Source organism: Streptopelia decaocto (assembly GCF_964273445.1).
Source record: "Streptopelia decaocto genome assembly, chromosome: 3".
Taxonomy (NCBI): Eukaryota; Metazoa; Chordata; class Aves; order Columbiformes; family Columbidae; genus Streptopelia; species Streptopelia decaocto.
This window is the reverse complement of record NC_138656.1, coordinates 102381937-102396276: the sequence shown is the minus strand read 5'-3', so window position 1 is coordinate 102396276 and position 14340 is coordinate 102381937.

The following is a 14340-nucleotide window of genomic DNA, read 5'->3' as shown; positions in this document are numbered from 1 at the left end:
GGCAATGCTGTGTTAACGGTTGGACTCAATCTTAAAGGTGTTTTTCCACCAGAAAGATTCTATGATTCTGCAATTCCTATATATTATATATGAAAAGCCACAGACACAGCAGATGAAACACTAATGTAGATGAGTTAGGACAGATTTTCCAAATTTGGGAGTAATTTTATTCCTAGTCTTTTCAGCACAGGACTTCATGCTTTGGGTGTTTCTGCAATTCCTCGTAGTGGCTGAAATCTCTGGCTCATTCAGTAATACATATAAGTATTTTCAGAATTAGGTCTTCATTCACCTCAACAATATACCAAGATTCTAAGATTATTCATACTGACTACAGAAATTTTTTTGAAATAGGAAGTTAAATTATTTAGATATTGAAAATGAATCACTTTTGCCTTTTTCAAATTTGCATTACAGCGTATCACTGTATCACCCAAATGGCTCACACCTGCTAAACTCAGACTTTCAAAATACCAGTATCTTCCCCAATGCTCACCTTCCTCAAACTTCTGTCCATTCTTGGATCAGAGCACGAAGCAATGGTACAGGTTGACAAGAGATCATAAACCATCCCTCTCCTGAACCCAGCTCAACAGACAAGCACCAGTGAGCTTGCCATTTGGAATTATTTGTTCAAAGCAGTTAGTAAGTGCACAGCTTGCTGCAGCTCTAGGAATTGTCTCTAGGACATCTGGCTTCATGCCCAACCTCTCCATGTAAACTTCCCTGAAAACAAAACACCAGAAAGTATAAAAATGTATTGACTTGTCCGCAGAAAAGATTTGCAGACTGTTTGCTTTCTTGTAAAGTAAAAAATAACAAGGTTGATGTGAGCAAACAGAAAGACATAAAGAAGCTAAGACCTGTCAATAAAAAGACAAAGCATTATTCAGCTGAAAGTCATTCCACTGGGGATTATCTCTAAAAGCAAGCTTTGGCTTTGACATCATGTTTTAAAAAGCTGCTTGAACTTTTATTTAAAAAAATGTGATTATTTACAAGATTCGATGAAAGAGAGGATCAGAGAGCATCTCACAGCAACTATGTCATTATTTGAAAAATCATCCAATAGCTGTACATGTGTGAAGAGCAAAACTTCATGCCTGTGATGCTTAAGTCACTGGGGAGCCCAGACTTGAATTGTCCGAGTAACTACTAATTCATGTTTTCTTACAGTTCCTATGTTGGGCAAAAGAGTTGACCCTAGCAAAGAGAGCCAAACAGAGTTTCCACATTAGAATCATTCTGATCCGTATCCAGTGATCCCTTTGCCAAAGATTTTAATCCTAAACAATAGTTCATATTGCTTAACAGTATGCCAGAGAATGAAAGTCAATACAGCTCCACTTCATGCATTGCTTTTGATTAAATTGGGTTCCCCTATGTTAAGAAGATATTACTAACAACTTGAAGTGGACAAAGCCGTAGCTTTAATTGTATTAATACATAATAAAATCCTTTAAGGTATGTTTTATAGTTCCTATAGTATGTAATCTAGTTTTGCCTAATGGAAGCTGAAAGAGCAAAATTATTTAAGTATCTGAATTTAAAAAAAATGGAAAGAAGTCTGATACTTGTGAACATGGGCTTGAGTACATATACATAACTGCTAAGATAATGACAGATTTCTAGAATTATCAGGATAGTACAGACTTGATAAAACATCTAACCTACTCTATACAAATCAGCAACCAAAACCTATGGAACCCAAAACAAACATCCAAATGATGGAGAGAGTTCTCAGAGTTTCCAAACATAGTTCTTAAAAAAAAAATATATATATATCCTTTGCTTTAAAATTTCTGGACTACTGTAAAGGTGCTGAGCTTTTCTTTCTAACCTAAGTTCCCACTGTGAACTTAGCTATCTTTCCCAAAATGTGGCAAAAGACAATAATGCAGTGGGGATTGTTCCAGGACGTTCTGTGTGGCCTTCATAGGTCCATCTGCCCCTTGGCAGGTATTATCTGTAGCATCTTGGCAGCATTCAGCATCATACCTTTCCTGTGACAGAGAAAAACTAAAGCTAGGAACAGCTGTAGAACTGGCAGCATGATTAAATAAATAAATAAATAAATAAATAAATAAATATGGAATACAGGAAATAACCTTAACAATAAACCACTATTTTAGAATAAATATATTTTAAAAACATGGTAGCCCTTGTTTCATAATAATTAAAAGAATAATAAGTAATTTGTTGAATGAACTGGATCATGATTCTGCAAAGAATTGATCATTATTTCAAGTTTTTCTATTAAGGTCAACAGAAGTACAGCTAAAATGAAACATGCATGTAAGTATATTCAGTTAAAGTATGTTATAGTTTGTTATCAACACATTTAGAAAAGACATTAATAACTTGTCTGTTAGATTATTTTGCATGTTATTAAAAAATTAATTAAGAGTAATCTGTGATTAGGTGTAATTAGTATTATCAAGAAACTATTAACAGCATTAAGTATGCTATTGTTCTGCCATAAAGTCAGGATTTCTATTTTTTTCAAAGTAAAAAGCCTAGGAGATACGATATTTTATTGAAAGTAATTACATGTATATTAGAGCATATCTTCTCATTGTAAGGACAATTTAAATTGAAGAGATCCCAAATTCAAATAAGTGAAAAAATACTGCTACTTACAAGCAACTTGTAGTCATTCTGCACTGCCCAGAAAATACCGGTACAATGAGATCCTAAAGTTCTACATCACTTTTCAGGAAAGCCATTCCTCCTTTTGCACCTCAGGATGCTACACACTTGTTTCCTTAGCAATTAAATTAATGCCCAGCAGAAGATGGCTGTTATTGATGTCTTCAGCTAATCTGTGCCCGTTGTTATTATGACCACAGTCAGTGTTTAATTTATGGTCTACTAATACTTAGAGGGTAAAAACAGATAAGAGCCCATTGCAGTCTTTGATGCACACATTCATAGACAGACAGTTCCTCTGCTTAAGGTCATACAAAAATGAGCTGCTTATTTATAAGGAGATCTCAGAAGGAAGGCTGCAGTGTTTCATAAGGCCTGATTAAAGCCAGTGAATGTCTATCGGCATAGAGCTCACCATGCCTGTTTGGTAGGAGGAGAAGAAAAGTAGGGTGAAAGCAACTCTGACAAGTAAGAGAGTCTATTTTCAAGGTTACCTGACAGTCCTCAGTATAAAACTTTGATTTTTGTTCATGTATAATTTTAGGTTTTAATATTTTCCACCTCACATGGGAATCTTCTGGGAAAAAAAAAAAAATGTTTAAATGAATCCATTCAGCTATGAAGACAAATAAAAGGAAATCTAAACTTCTATGTTTATTCTTAGATCTTTTTCTTTCAAGAGATCTGACCATCCCAGAATTCGAGGCAGGGGTTCAAATTTCAGTAGGGCTGGATTTTGAGTCAGTGGTGTACATTTAGGTATCTCTGCAAAAATACTGATAAAAAACATCAGTACCAAAAATGGCCAATAGAATGGGTAATGAAATCTGTATTCCTGCAAATTGTAGGACCCCTTCCAGAGACTTCAACATAAGAGTAAAACTTTTTCTGACTGAAAATACAGGAAGGAAACCAGTCAGCTGTAAAGATGCGTGAAGATCATTAGAAAAAGAAAACTGGCTGAGGAAGAGAGACTGGAAGCTGGAGGGGTAAAAGCAAAGTGACAGTGATAGACACAATAATCAAGAGCTTCTAAATGGGACCAGAGTTTTAGGGTCACAACCAGCATTGGAAGCAGGGGAAGAATGCAGGGAAAGTGAATAGGCTGGGGAGGGATGAGAGAAAAAATGAGAAATAAATGTGATAGTACAAGCAAGAAAAACAAATAAAGAGGCTTGCAAACAAAGATCCTGGAAAGGACTGGATAAGCAGGCTGGGAGCGGGACTGTCCTGGGCTTTAGGATCAGGACAGAAGCTGGAAGGGAAACAGCAGAACAGGTTGGTGAGAATGTGAGGTGCAGGATGTCTAGAGCTCTTTCTAGGATGGGAAGAGGGAGAGAGACACAGATGTGAAGTTCCTCCTGCCTCTTTGCAAAAAAACAGGGGCTTCTCCAGGGAATGAGAAACACTTGAGCCCCAAGGCTGGGTACCTAAAAGATACAGATCTTCATACCACAGCATCTTTGAAACACCAATGCTAGCTGTTACCAGGAATCCCAATGTGCCTTTGCAGGGGACATGTTAGGTTTCAAAACTTTCTCAGGCAAACAGCATTCAGTATCCTTTCCGAAAGAGACAGGGAGGAGGTATGAACATGGCTTTCTGGAGCCACGGTCTCCTATGAGCCTGAGACAGACCTGTGTACCTGCTTACAACGGTGGCTTTGTCTGCCAGAAATGAACTGCTTTCATTTTTCAAAAATAGCACTTTCCCATGAGCCAAAAATTATGTATCGTTTGTATAGAACTCTCTCAATTTGTCATCAGTTTCTTTTGTAGCAAGGCACTGTCAAAATCCTTTATTCTAGCTTTCTTTAAAGATTGAGTATTTTATTTTGAACATACAGAAGTACATTTTTTTTGCTTGGTTTGTGGGTATTCGCATCCATACTACGTTTGTATTCAGAGGCCTGGGCCGGCATTCTGATGCACAATTATCGCTTCAAATAAGTAGATTATTGTGTGGACTATTTTATTGTGATTAACTGACTTTTAAGAATGTGTAAGCCTACATATAGCTGTCATACTAATAAGGACTCTTGCAAATAACATCTGAATTCATTTTTCCCATAGGCCAGGAAAGACTTGCCTCTTTACCATGCTGCCTGTTTTCACAAAACATTCACAGTCTTAGTGACCTTCTCCTCCTTTCCAGGTCTGAGTAAAGTACCTCAAAATTTACTAAGAAGGACTGGCATAGAATAAGACAGCTGAGCAGCTGGATTGTCTGAACCTTATTTCAATAGAAAAACAGGTTGAGAAGTCATGACTTGTATTCAAACACTGTGACAAAAATTGAGATGACACCTAGGACAGTAGATGACACCTAGGAGAGTTTTGCTTTTGAGGTAGGCCATAGAGATTTTACAATATAAATGCTAAAATCTGATTTTGTATTGAGCTATTGGTAAAACAGGAAAAAAAAATCATTTAAAATACAACATAACAATTTATGTTTGCTGGAAGTTTCAGGAACGACACTACATATATTCATTTAGTGACTTCAGATTTGGCTGCTGTCAACCTACAATATTGGTTCTAAGAAAAGGGCTAAAAAGTGGAATGAGTCTAGTAACCTCAGGCTCTTCTTTTCCACCCTTCATTATAGTCTCAGAAAGATACAAGTTTCATATGGTGCTGCTTAAAATCCATAGATTTTTCCAGGTTTCACATGAGGATGTGATAAGGCATCAGGTAAGATAAATATGCATCTGTATTGTTGTTTACAGATCTCTGTTCTCTAAGAGCTTTCATTCCAGTCCTTAAAATTAAAAAAAAAAAAAAAAAAAAAAAAAGTAAGTTTATAATGCTCCTTATTGTACACTGCTGCTTAGTCTCCTAGAAATAGGAACAACAGGTGTGAGTATTCAGACCTGGAATTCAAATAAACACTATTCAAAGGAAAACAAATTCATAGAAGGAAAAATATCCAACATTTAGAAACTTGAATAATGAACAAAACCAGAAAATTGAAAGGATATAGTCAGAGATCAGGAAGGTGATGAGGCTACAATCATCCCTATTGCCATCTTCAAAAAGATGATGTAAAAAAAAATACATGTACTATTTCTCATTTGTAATGCTTCACACAGTGCCATAACATCTGGAAATTCACTAATGCCAAGCCTTTCCAAAGCAAATCAATCATCTTTAAACGGTTATTAAATAAAATGCAAGGGAAAGCTCTAGAATCCAGAGAGATTTGTTTTTGGGGTATTGGTCTGTTTCTACAAATAGATTAAGAACTCTATAGCAGGAAAGTTCACTTATGACTGCTTACATGCATTATTAAAAATTAATCCTTTGATACTCATTGTTGTTGATAGCAGCAAAGAAATTAAGAGAAGGTAATAGCCAGGGTTTTGTTCTACAGAGCAGCCTATCGCTGAAAACAAACTCAAAGACAGGTTCAAACTCCTAATATGCCTTGAGGTATTTGTCAAAGTAAATAGCAGAGACTGACATATTTAGCTAATTCGTGATTAGAAAATAATAGCTTTAAGAGAAAGTGGTAAGGAATAAGTGATGAAAACAGTCAGAATTTTTCATCAGGTTGTTTCATAAAGACTGCCTGTTTGAAGCATTGGGAAGTAGTCCTGAAAGCAAAATGCTAAAAAGGCATGTGATGGTCTCAAAACATATGTGAATTGTAGACATGTTGCTAAGTAAAATGTGTCAAGCATTTCAAATATAACATGGCACAAATGTATTATGAATCTTTGCCCAGATTACATTATCTCTGTCTCCCTGTTTTATTATTATGAACCATTGTTTGTTTTGGGCAATGCAATAGTTCTGAACAAAGGCCACTAGTGAGGGCTAAACAAAAAAATAAACATGGTACAAAAAATTCTAAGCTAAACTAAATAAGTGGCTTCTTTTAAATCATTAGTAACATTTGCTCCCCATGAGCTCCTAGAATTAACCACCATTTCAGAAATGACCTACCAGGAAAAACCACTTGAAACCAAAACATCGGACCACAGTAACTGAATCGGTCTGTGATATTAGGTCATTACTATAATATTAATAGCTATAACCTGCAATGCATGAGGAATGTTCAGCTCTACAGCGATAAACAGTACGCAGCCACATATCTTGCAATCATATGTGATTATAAGTAATTACAAAGTCTGTATACCTGGACTTAGTGTACTGGATTAGTATCAGAATTATTTAGGTAGGAACTGAAACATTCAGTAGGATTAGGAATCTACAGAAAAAGCAAGGGCTGTCTCTACCAGCCTCAGACTTGTATACAAATGTTTGTGTCTAAATTAAAACATGAAGTACTTGGACAAGTTTCAGGGGAAAAAAAATCCAACCTTTTAAGGTTATAATAATAGTCCAAATACTTTTATTTCAGAAAATCTCTCCCAGAGCTAATTTTCCAAGTGATACACATGACCACACAGAGATTTCTGCCTTAATGTCACAACAGGAAGAACAGCTGGGTTTCTAAAGCAGAACCTCCAGATTCAGCAGCATGCATGCGTACTTCAAACTTGAAATCTCAAATCTAGATATCAGGCCCTAATGATAACTCTCATCTATTATAGCTGAATTTACTTTTATGAGATATCACGCTATTGCAAACCAGTACTGTGGTCTGTTCTTTCTTCCTTGACATTCTAGATTGTGCAGATTCTACTTTTATTATTTTTTTGTAGACACTGGTTCTAGAGAGTTGCTATATGACTGGCTCTGTTTCAATAATTCACTTTGTGATAGTAGCTACCAGTAAAGAAAGTGTGTATCAGTTAAGCTAAGGTCTCGTGGAAACACAGACAGCCTATATTTTATCCAAGCCACTGTACTGTAATATAAGCTCTCAAAGGAATTTCATATTCAAATTATCCCACAAAGCTAACCAATGCACAAAGCCATCTTGTACTTACCACTGCACACCAGCTAAGGAACCCCTCAAAACTGGGAACACTGCGGAACAATTTACAGGTCCCAGCAGCTCTGTGCAGAGCCAGCTTAGGTCCACAAAGTGAATCCTCAAGTGAGCCCAATTGGAAGGAGAAAAATTGTGGTTATATGATGCTGTACCTGAGCTTAAACATTGTCAAACCACGACTGCCATGTCATGGAGGTGGCTGTGGTGTTGCTGCAGCCAGGGCACAACTCATCTGAAGCCCAGATGCATTGCTTGCAGGCAATTCAGTTGTTTGTGTGTGAAGTACAAGACTGCAAAACTTTTCCTTGCCCAGTTCAGTTCTCAAACACAGCCTCTTCCTTCCTACTGTAGGTAACATCCACTTCCAATTTTTTTATGACAAATCACAGAACTTCCCAGGTCTTACAAACTGTTATGACACTCACTTTCTTTTTAATTTTCCTCATTCCTTTATTTCCCTTCCTTTTTCTGACTATTTTCTGCTTGCTTTCTCCTCTGCTGTTCCTCCTCTGCTTCCCTTTACAGAGGTAACTATTGCACCAATGGGAAAAGTGTTTGTGTGAATACAAATTATCACCCTGCCTACAGGAATATGTTAAACCCATTTTATCAGCACCTTTAGCACCTGTATTACATAAAATTGTTGGCCAGTCAGTACTCTTCTCCCTCTCCCTTGCATCTCTGCCCTTTCCTTGCATTTAAACTCCTCCCTCTCTCTCTCCAATACTGATCAAAAGACCTGGAAAACTCCATGTTTGGCAGTTTTACTCTGCATGGCAAATGTCAGATTAAATTGCTTATTCAGTGCAGAAACTTCACGTTGCCCATCATCACTCCAGAATGAAAGAGGGGCAGGACTTATCCAGTAGAACTTTATGAAGGGAATAGATTTTATGACAATTAAGACCTGGTTTATTCCCATTCTTATTCTCTTTGTCAGCATGCACACATAATATTAACTCTGGCTGACCTTCCACAGGTTTTCTAGGTTAAATTTCCTCTGGAAGTTTGCAGGAACAGTTGATTGCTGCGTCCAGATGCAAGACTGACAAAAGTAATGCTGTGGCTGTAAGGAGGGTTTGGGAAAAAAATGCGCTTTAAGTAAAAACCCAAACAAAAATGAAGTCCAAAAAGAAAACATTTGCAGATTTTAGGTTTCATTAGAATCATATTTTTTTAATTCTAAAGGAGCATGGGTGTGTATGTTATACAACCTTAACACGCCCCAAAGTTTTATCTGAAGCAAGATGGGAATTCTATTCAATAAAAACAAGGATTTATGTATTAATTACACAAAAATACATTAATTAGAAGAACTTTGTTAAGGTTACAAATTGATGTACTCCAAAAGGTACTGAAAGTGATGACTGGGGTTAACTAACAGTCTTGTTTTGACTTACTTGAGGCTTTATTACAGATCTTTCATTCACTTGACCACTTGCTCTCTTTTTCCCAGGATCCACTCCAGGATAGAACTTTCCATGAAACAGGACTCTATACAACTAAATTTATTCACTGAACAAGAGCCTGGGTATGACCCTAGGGGTTGGAGGTTAAAGGCAATCAAAAGAGAAATTTAGAATTTGGTTCGTAATCCTACTATTATTTCAAGTTCTCTAAATAAAGTGGAACAGCTTCAATAGGGTGGATTGAAATACACCAAGACTTAAATATACTGTTATCTCTTGGGATGAAAGAGCTGTTTCAAAAGGATTTCAACCCAAACTCTATCCACTCTAACTAAGCATTTTACCCATGGGGTTTTTGGGGGGGAAAAAAAATAAAAAAGCAAAAAGCAGCATTATCCCCTTCTTATCTCCTTCACATTCTATTAAAACATCAACCTGAAATTACAGTTTCAATCAATCTCAACCTGAACTTTTTGCATATGATTTTCCCAGTCCTACTTTTCCCAGAATGTTTGGTTCTACAGTTGGTTTCTAAAAATTTCTTTCACCTAATGTCTGAGTTGCCTGTTTCTAAGCCCCACCATGCACTCTCTGCTTGCACAGAATTGTATAGGAGGGTCCCATTCTCAGGAATTTCTAGCCACTACCTTAGCTAACATAATTAATCATAACAGTTCCATGAAACCCAGAAGAATTTGCCTCTCTTTCTCTGAAAAAATGGTAGTTTGCTTATCTCATTGGATCTCAATGGATATATTTGAGCTTCATTTTTAGGCTCAAGCTATGAACTTTTACTCATTAAGAATTTAAAATATAAAGAAATATTAAGATGTTCAATAAACAGGGAGTTCCTGGTTCCTGGTCCTCTAAGAATTGCCTGCCTCTGTAAAAGGCAAAACATTACCAACTGGAGAAGATCCTTTCACTCTTCTTTGCATTTCTTTGAAATAAATATTTAGAAATTTTAATTGATTTGTGCCATACTGGAATAATTCAGGAGACTGAGGAACTGAATATGTAGATGATTTGATTAAAACACACAAATTATACAGTATTGCAATCAAATTAATACAAAGTGTGCTGTATAATTTGTGAGTTACACATATGCATAAGTCAAATCAAATAAACCTCAGTGAGAAAACACAAAAGCATCGCACGCTGTGTACTTTTTCTCATTCAAATGTTAGTTTATGACCATCAGCCATTTTAGTATTAAAGCTACTAAAATATACATTTTTGGAATGAAGCATCAACTCATTAAAATGTTTTCATGTTTCTTAAAGCCTGCAAAGGAAACAATCCCCTTCCTGCCCCCTCCTTTGGTTTCATCTTTCTGAACAAAACCAAACAGAAAATTTAAACTGGAAGTTTAAAAACACAAGGATCTAAAATAAGGAGACATTTATGCAACCAAGTAAGACAATCCTAAGTATGAGAATCAGAATTACACCCCACTGGAATGCAAAAAACATTGAATAATGTCACCTACAGTTGCCATCACAGTTCTGATTTGTTTTTTTTCTTAATGACAGAGAAACAAACCACAGGTGGCTAGGAAATCAGACACAAAAATTGGGCAGGGTTGGTTTGGGGTTTTTTGTTTGATTGGTTTGGGGTGTGTTTAGAGTTTGTTTGGTTTTGTTTGTTTTGTGGTTTTTGTTTTTCTCATTCAGAAATATTATTTCTCTTCATTTAAATAACTCCTTCTGTATACTAAAGAAATGTCAGGCCATCCTCTGTTTAGTTTTTTGGTATGGAGGGCATGATAATTTGCCTGTTCCATTAGAATTGTTAGCCTACCTGAAAACAAGAGAGTAAGGAAACCTTTGTGGTGGGCTGCCCCACCAAATCCTCAATTTTGCAGGCAGGTGTAAGTGAGACTATGCAGCTGCTTCAAGCTTTAAACAGATCCCTTCATTCTGCATGGAATTTCCGAGCAGCTTCCACATCCTTATCAGTACTCACCCCTGGAGTCAAACCCGTCAGACAGGGGATGACAGATTCTAAAAACAAAGAGATGATATTGTCATACCAGTAATGACCCTGTGAACAAAGCACAAAATGGCTCTGGGTGGGTGGGAACTGATTAGTGCAATTTTCTTCTGTTTTCTTGTAGTGGGGAGGTGTGGGTTTGGGTTTTTTTTTGCCTCTTCTGTTCTTTTACTTAGCGTAGCCACCATGTAGTTGGCAAGAACATGCACTCTGCATGAGTGCCGCACAGAACCAGCCTTACTGGTGCCAGGTGTGTTCCCTGGGCAGTCCATCCCTAACCACTCTAGCAGCCAACAGATAAGGACCAAGCAAGGTGCTACTCAATTTGCACACTAGTGGTAGATTTTTACCATGCAGAGGGAGAATAGGATGGAGAAAAGCAGCAGATGCAGATAAATAATCGCATCATAGGAACACACTAGCTGCAAGTACTTCTTAAAAAGTGAGAACCAATATTTGATATACTGGTTTGAAGAAAGTCTCACTAAACAATTTTTTTTTTAAAATGTGATATTACAATTAGACTGACAACTGATCACGGGTCTTTAAGAACGTAGATGGAACCAGAATGCAATAGCTGACTAACTAGACACTGGCATTCCATATGTTGCTCTTTCTTAATACATACCTTATTCTCTCAAATGCTCATAAACACACACAGAATTTACCAGTGATTCTTTTTAATTAGTCACATGATCAGATAGTTTTTTGCAAAATCAAGTATTATTTATTGTACATATTTATTACATAGTATTTTAGATACATTGTATTATCTTGCTTCTATTTATAGTTTAGAATATTTCCTTTAAATAAGAAAGGGTGGCATTGATTAACTAAGATGGGAAATGTTAAACTGCAGCAAGGCTTGATTCAGTAGTAGATGAAAGCCATTAAGTATCGATAACAGGCTCTTGGGTTTTGTACCTGGAGACCTTTCAGGTCATTAGAATATTTATTCATTACCAGGAAAAATGATAGATAAGAAATTACCAAGTACAGTAGTCAGGACTAAAAGAAACTTCAGAAATTATCAGAAAATAATACTTGGAAGATTTTTTTTTAAATAGCTCCAAAAATCCACTTTAGATATTTAAACCTCTAAACATTCTAAAATGCCTTTGGGGTTTTGTTTTTAGTTTGGGAGGGTTTGTTGTTGTTTTGCTGGGGTTTTTTGTTTGTTTGTTTCTCACATTTGAGTGTTTTATTTGATAAAATGTTTTATAGTGAAAATAACAATAACTGATACTGGTAAAAGGCCATGCTTCTAGCTATGTCTCACTAAGATTTCTTAACTTTTCTAAGCCTGGCCAAGGCTTTTTGTTTCTCTTCTTCATTATATTTCAGCTAGAAAATGTTTCTGCTATAAGATTTGAACCTCAAGCCTCTCTAATTTTAGTGGTTTTGGATTAAAACCAGCAGGAACTGTATTTCAGAAGTCAATGTTTATGCTTCATAAACAAAAGTTGTTATATTGATCATTTAAATACTTCACAAATTTACCGTACCAATCTTTGTTAGATATCTGTTAAAAATAAAACTTCAATTGTTTTTTTTTTCTTCTGAATGGATTTTGATTACAATATTTTACTATATCATAATTAACATTATTATAAAGTTATTGTGTTTCTTTTAACATGTGTATTTTGTATAACACTAAACTGTCATTTCAAGGACACACAAATTATCTTTTTTAGGGTATGAAACGAGCACTGAGGTACAGAAAAAAGTGGCAGAAGAGATGAAGTCTCTGTATAGACATGTACACTTACTGAGTCATACCATATATCTAACAATAAGGGCACATGGAAACCACTAATTAAACTTCTTCGTATGATTATTTGAAATGAATAAAATACAAATATTCAGAGAAAACCACTTAATTACTGGTGCAGATGCAGAAGACATACCAGAATCTTACAGTTTCTTATATTCTGACACTTGTTTCCTAAGTAAAGAAAATAACAAATTTCAGCTCTGTATTAAAGATCAACATTTTTTGTCATCAAATTTCAATTATCCCAGTGTCTTTCTTTTCCTTATGTGTCAGGAACAGCCATTTTAAAATTTCTTTCCCCAACTGGTGACTTCAGGTGTGAAGTGTCCAATTCAGAGAACTGAAAGGCAACCAAGGTCAGCAGTTTGTTTTATCAGGTTGTAGTTTATAACTCCTACATAAATGTGTGACAGTTGACAGTATGCAAAAATCACATTATCTATTATCCACTTTGACATGGCAAGACATCTCCTATGAAATTAGTTATTTCTCACAAGTAATCATAGTTTGTACACAGGTGTTTTGATCAAGGGCAGAGATGAGAGGATCACTGACTCTGCACAGCAGCAGAAGATAGACCCTGCCCTTCTTGCTGCCCAGGTGGTATCTAGAGAACAGCTAAAAAGGCATCAACTGTTACACTTTCTTGTGATATACAGCATTATCTGCCTACTAGTTTTATGGTGTGTCAGGGTCTGGTGAAATGACTTCAATCTATTTCTGCCATTCTTTGAAGAAAAAAGAGATTGTAAGCATTATTACTAGAAGGTTGAAAATATCCATATTTATGAATAAAGGATTGATGCCTAAAATGAAAGCTTCTCTTTATTGATCACAAGCATCCTTCTGTGACTGGAATAGCTATAGCAGGAAAATATTGGAATTAACTTCTCAGCAAGCAAAAGAATGTACCATTGCAGGTAATGCTAATACTCAAGGCAGTTCAAGGGTGGACAGATACCAAAACAGTATTTCTGCAATCAAACGTCAGGTTTTTGTATAGACAGCATTGTGCAAATCCTGGTATCCCACTTGGGAGACCTGTTCCACTGACGTGACCAACAATCCTTACAGAAACTTTTCACATCTAAAACACTCCATATAACTGAGATGGAGCCAGAGCTCACCTTTTTATCCCCTAGAATTGGTATAATCCTAGTAATAAAGCAAAACTGTAATACAACAAGCCCCCTAACTCTACTGAAAATTATCATATTTTTCTCATCTGAACAGACAGCTAACCATGGCATGCAAATTACGTGACTCCAAATAACATCTTTACAGAGAATAAGAAATGTTTATAAGATTTCTATATCAACCCGGCATTTTCAGCACTGATACGTTGTGTTAATCTAAAACATACCACCTACAACATTAAAGATAAGAAAGATAAAAGGCCAATGAAGAAATAATAATGGAGAAGTACCTGACACAGAGGTGTCCTCGCTGATTAGAGCTAGAAGGAAAATACTGCAGGAAGTATTACCATTTACATAAATTAATGTCTACATAGATTATGTTCACATAAAATTGAATATTTTTTTCTACATGCTTTTTTTGAAAGAACAGAAGTGATTCTGTTTATTATGCATCATAAGAAGAACTGTAAGGTCA